Source organism: Palaemon carinicauda, chromosome 34, assembly GCF_036898095.1.
Source record: "Palaemon carinicauda isolate YSFRI2023 chromosome 34, ASM3689809v2, whole genome shotgun sequence".
NCBI classification, from domain to species: domain Eukaryota; kingdom Metazoa; phylum Arthropoda; class Malacostraca; order Decapoda; family Palaemonidae; genus Palaemon; species Palaemon carinicauda.
This window is the reverse complement of record NC_090758.1, coordinates 66,189,336-66,195,380: the sequence shown is the minus strand read 5'-3', so window position 1 is coordinate 66,195,380 and position 6,045 is coordinate 66,189,336. Positions and strand designations below refer to the sequence as shown.

General features: G+C 41.8%; 1 pseudogene; it reads right to left on the bottom strand.

Annotated features, from left to right (window-relative positions):
* Positions 1-3,300: 3,300 nt before the first annotated feature.
* On the bottom strand, positions 3,301-4,869 carry LOC137626998 (uncharacterized; annotated as a pseudogene).
* Positions 4,870-6,045: the final 1,176 nt, after the last annotated feature.

The window sequence follows — 6,045 nt, the reverse complement described above, 5'->3', positions numbered from 1 at the left end:
TTAGGTAACCTCTTTACCTTCTTTATTTCATATACATTAACTCTCTCTCTCTCTCTCTCTCTCTCTCTCTCTCTCTCTCTCTCTCTCTCTCTCTCTCTCTCTCTCTCTCTCCCTTGTGAATGAGAGAGCAAGCAAAATGATTATTATGAATTCTATCCTTTACTGAAACCTTAAAATATCATTCACTTATGCAAGTGAACAGAACGTGACAGGCTTTTGGTTTTATCTATTGATTACCTTAAGGCAAATGACAGGGTGCCCAAGCGCAAGCTGAGAGCAGTTTCGAAGGTACGCTGTTGCCGGAAAGTTATGCTCAAAGCAATAAAATGTTTGTAATCGTGTACAAAGAATATATTTAAAACTGATATAATTAATGCTGATTCCGGCTTGCTCTATGGTTCTCCTTCAAGTTTTCTGTTAATTATTGTGTACCGTATATACAGGAAATAGTAAAAAATATAAAGTTGCTATAGATAGGGACGTTTTTTTAGGAATGTTGCACGTATCATTAATAATGGACGATACAGTTTTTTAGCCACAGTATACTGTATGTGTGAACAGAAATGTAGAGTAGGTACCCATTGCTGTAAAGATTACAGAATGGAAATAAATGGTAATGATAGGGAAAAATCTCCTTTACGTGGTCACAATACCAAGATCTGTTATTCACAAAAATATCTGTATTCAGGGGCTTGGTTTTAAAATTCAGGGAAAATGGCCAAGGTAATTTCATTATACAAAAAAGCTAACAGAGCAGTAGTGAACGATTTTCTCTGTTTTGGGCTTACAAGAGTCAGATGCCCTTAAAGAATATAAAATTAGTATTCGAGAGAGCTAGGATATTATCATTATTATATATTTAAGAGTCATGGTCAACAGATAACATAAAACAGATCAAACAATAGTATAACCAGCTAATCCTGTTTTTACTTGGATTTAGGAGCAATAACAGTATAAATCTTTGTTTATTAGAATCCGGTATTTCCCCATTCAGTCACATAATCTCTAAGCAGAGAGATAATCTTTCAAGGTCCAAAGTCTATGTAAACGACAGTGAACAGTCCTTCGTATTTATTTCTGAATTATGTCAAGAGAATAACACTAACGCACTTAGATTTATGTCTAGATATCTGGAACATCACATATACTCTAATTTATCTGTTGATATAAGGAATCTTATAAATGGCAGAAGTTCAAAATGTACTAGATTTAACACTTATGCAAGTGAACAGAAAGTGACAGTGACGATACACCCTATACATACAACTAGTTTGTTTATTTCCATTTTTCTGTGAGAGTCCTTTAGTCGCCTGAAACTAATGTCCCATAATATGAGGATCAAGACAGGTCGCTAGAGTCGCATACCCTGTGAAGCACGGGTTTGCCGATATAACAATACTAGTAACCAATCTGAAAGACATGTTTTAATAGAATGTAACCAAACTAATGATATTAGATTAAGATACCCCATATTAAATTTCAGAGACGCCAGCAGGTTGCTAGGTGAAAACACTCATATACAGTATATCCATTATATAAATATATCCATGAATTATTAAGATTCTATTGATGAACAGGATTATACCAAGGTCTTATGGTTTTAATCTTATTATACTAAAAGTAGTTTAGTTGTGATACAATCCACCTATATTTCTTTTCATTTATGATTTTGAATGGACATTTTGTCTTTGGTATTTCTGGTAGTTGTTAGATCAAATTATGAGTGTAAGATGTTAATCATCGTTTTCTAATGCCAGGCTGACTTGCATGACATTCCAAGTCTGTAGTACAACTTCAGGGTTGAAGCAAGTACCATCTGCAAGCTCATTCCCGAGGTGTGTAAAGCCATCATCGCTGTGTACTAGGACGAAGTGCTGCGCTGCCCCAAAAGGAGAAGAAGGAAGTTGCTGCCAGGTTCAGCTCCAGATTGAATTACCACAACTGTCAGGGGGCTGTGGACGACAAGCACATCGCCATAAAGAAGCCACCCAATGCTGGCTCTTACTACTACAACTACAAGGGCTTCCACAGCATTGTACTGATGGCAGTGGCAGATGCTACCTACAAGTTCCTCTACATGGATGCTTGGACAGAGGGTGGTGCGTTGGATGGAGGAACATGGAGTAACTGTTCCCTGCATGATGCTGTAGAAGAGAACATGACCTGGAGTGCCTCGACCAGAATCACTCCCTAATGATGACCAGCCAGTGCCCTATCACTTCGTAGGGTATGACGTCTTTGCTCTCCGAACCTGGATGATGAAACCATTCTCCCATCGGTCACAGGTCCTACGAAAACGCATATATAGCTACAGGTTGTTTCGTGCCCGACATGTCGTGGTGAATGCCTTTGGGATTTCATGTCAAAAGTTCCGTTGCTTCTTGAAACCGATGCATCAGCACCCCGACACCATCAACCTGATCACCATGTGCGCCTGTGTCCTGCACAACCTCATCCTCATGAGATAACCACACTCAATTTCAGAAGTGGAGAGCGAAGATCCGAACACACATGATCTGATCCCTGGTGGATGGAGGGCTGACTGACACCTGCATTGGCTGCTGCCTCTAACCGGCCATCATACCCAGAAGGATGCAAAGGATCAGCTAGACTACCTGTCACATTACTACATGTCTCTTGCTGGTGCTATCCCTTGACGAAAAAAGAATGGTAGTAGCTCCATGGGCTGCATCCACAGTTGTTCCTTTTTTTAAATAAAAAGAAACTATTTTTGTTTGTTTATCGTTGCTTTTTATTTTTTGGTTTATTTTTCTTTCCTTTTGCGTTTATTTTTTTCTCGTTCGTTTCCATTTTTCTTTCACTTTATTTTAAGGTTAAAGAGAGAAACAAGTGTTTTGAAATAAGAAAGCAATTTATTAACATGAAAACTACAAACAACAAATATGTACAAGTATCACAGTCCAAATATTTACAAATATTTAGAAGTGTCTCATCTCAATCATTGTCCTTGCTGGTTCTGGTACTGCTGCGAGGGGATACCCAATGGACTGGTGGTGTGTTGAGTTCCTTGGAGGTGTAAAGGGATGAGCGTGAAATGCCATCTTCTAGGTTGTTGTCGACGGATCCCTGGGTCAGGACCGGGAAGCTGAGTGGTGTCATAGATGTCTGGAATTTGGCTGACAGCGACAACACTGAAGGTGTTGGTGAAGGAGCCTAGACAAGGGTGGCTGACAATACTGAAGTTGTTAGTGAAGAAACCTGGACAAGGGTGCCTGATGGTGCAGGTGGAATCCCTGGTTGCCACTCCATGGTACGGGTCTAGCAGGACTGGCCTGAAGACTATAGTGACTGGGGTGGCTTCCACGTTATAGGTGATGGCTGACTAGCTTGAGGTTGCTGCTGAGGCTGCTGCTGCTGCTGCTCTGGTGGTGCCTGCAAGGTGGCTGGTTGAGGTTGATGCCATAACTGCTGCTGCTGAGGGGGCTGCCAAGGTTGCTACTGCTGTGGGCCTGGCCAGGTCATGAGTGGTTGTTGATGTGGCTGCTGGAATAGCTGACGCTACTGCCTGTAGCGGTGTGCAAGGTTGAGGCAGTGCATATGGAATTCATACTGAGAGTCCTCTGGGATAGCATGAATGTTGCCTGCTGGTAGGCATGAAAAATTGTGTACGATCTTGTGCTGGCCGGTGTACGTGTGGGTGGGCGCCAAGGAATTTGCTTTGGAGATGATATGAAACATACAAACATTTTAACAATTTAGTACAGCATTTCAATGAAACATATTGCACATGCCATGTCAAAAGCAATGGATGAAACTGAAATAAAATCAGCATGTAGACATTGGGACTCTCACCTGTTGTACTACATTACTGAGGTTGCTGTGGGTCCGCGTGGTCTTATCGGTTCTGGTGGTTTTCTGTGTTGTTGGTGGGCTGGACCACTTCCCCTTGCCCTTGTTCTTCCCGGTGCTAGTAGATGCTTGGCTCGGGGAAACTGTGGACCTCACTTTATCATCATCTCCGTCGCTGTTCGTCACTACAGCTGACTCTGGGACAGCAAACTGCTCACTGGGGACTGTCTCTCCCCGGACGATGTGTTGTATCAGGAAACTCCAGGTCTCCATGATCTGGTCGTCACGGGCACTCCTTTGTGGCTGGCCAGCTTCACTCTTCCTCTCCTTCTTCATAATCTTCCCCACCCTGGTTCTCAAGTTATCATAATGCTTCTTGCATTGGGCACCAGTGGCAGGAGGTTTCAGCTACTCTCCGGCTCGGTCGTACCAGCTGTTCTTGGCTGCCACGTTGAGCCACTCCTTCTGCTTCTTGTCATACAGCTGGGGGTTCTCCTTCACAATGTCAGCCAACCTAAACTCGGACTCTTCTTTCCAGCGGTATTCAGGGATTTCTTTCTTGCACACCCGGACCCGCTTCTTCTGCTTTCTGTTAGCCTTGTCCTCACTGGATTGCTCTCTCTGGCGTTCGATTGGATCCTGGTGCATCTCCGGGATCACAATATCGAGATTTGATATAGATGACTGTGGGGAATTATCTCTATCGGCGGTCTCTGCCTCTGGCCTGTTGGCTTCTGGCCTTCTCTGCTCTCCTCTTTCTCTTGTTAGCTTGGTTTTAGGCATGTTGTCTCTTTGCTGGCGGCCTCTGGAATGGCGAGCAGTGTCCAGGAAGCTCTACATATACCACAACACCGACGCGAGCGCCACTGTCACCCAGTTGTCGTGAACTGCTCGTGAACTGTTCGTGAACTGATCGTTAACTGCTCTTGCCATGCGTAAACTATTCGTGAAGTGCCTAAACTACTCGTGAACTGATCGTGCCATTAATACATGAAGTACATGTGTCCATGTCAGTAGGAAGGTACGGCCACGCTGCGACGCGCTCACATTCGTGAACATGTCGTCAACTACTCGGGAACTCGACGTGAGCTGTTCGTGAACTATTCGTGGCAGTTCCTGATAGTCATGGCATGGCATGCATTACCACACACTAGCACGCATCCTCCCGCATCATCCCGATGAGGTCACGACGAGTTCACGAACAGTTTGTGCATAGTTCACGACCGGGTCGCGAAATTTTGTCATGACAAAAATTTTTTGAACATTTCAAAATTTTCGTCACGACATGCCACGAAGTCACGATAGGTTTACATACACTTTACACCAATTTATGAATAGTCTTCGCATTAGCACAACTCGAGTCGTGCTAATGCGTACCACAGATTTGTGAAGTGTCAGCCTGTCATAATGCATAATCTTTATATGATTAGAGATGTGTCATGTTTCTAGATGAAACATATGATTATTATCATTATTCTAGTGAATTCCTTTATGTCACGAATTATATAATTTTACTATATAATGGTTAGCTTTTTAATATCAGCTGTATGTTAAACAAAATATTTGCATATTATTCTTATGTATCAATGTATGATTTGCATGATATTTTGCCAATAAAATCTAAATCTAAATATATATTGGAAGATATAGTTTCGGGAGGTAGCCTGCACTAGTTCTATGATTTTTAACACCCTCTAGCCACTGTGGATTAGTGATGGTAGGAGATTTTGTCGGGAGATCAGTATTGGTATCTACCATGAGTATCTTGTATCAGCCAATCATATAAAATGAGCTTAAATGGTTGATCCTCTGATACTGATACTTTGGTATGTTTATGATTAGAAGGTTTTAGATTAAATTGTTCCTTCATTCTGCAGAGTTGATTATGTCGATGGAATTTTATTGTTTCTAATTAATGACCTTTCTTACAAAGATAAAGATAAATGTTCACAAACTAAGTAATATGAAGAATTATAACATAGGGTTACCCCATTTCTGATAATATTGCTTAATGATAAGTAACCGGTAGGTTAACTTGGAAACCGATTCATGCGAGTCAGGTAACTAATGTATTTCATCAAACTTCTCTCTCTCTCTCTCTCTCTCTCTCTCTCTCTCTCTCTCTCTCTCTCTCTCTCTCTCTCTCTCTCTCTCTCACTAATACCATTCAGCTTCAGAGATGTTTTTGGAAAATAAGTGGATAATCTTTATTGTAAAAGTTTGTGGCTACACTTT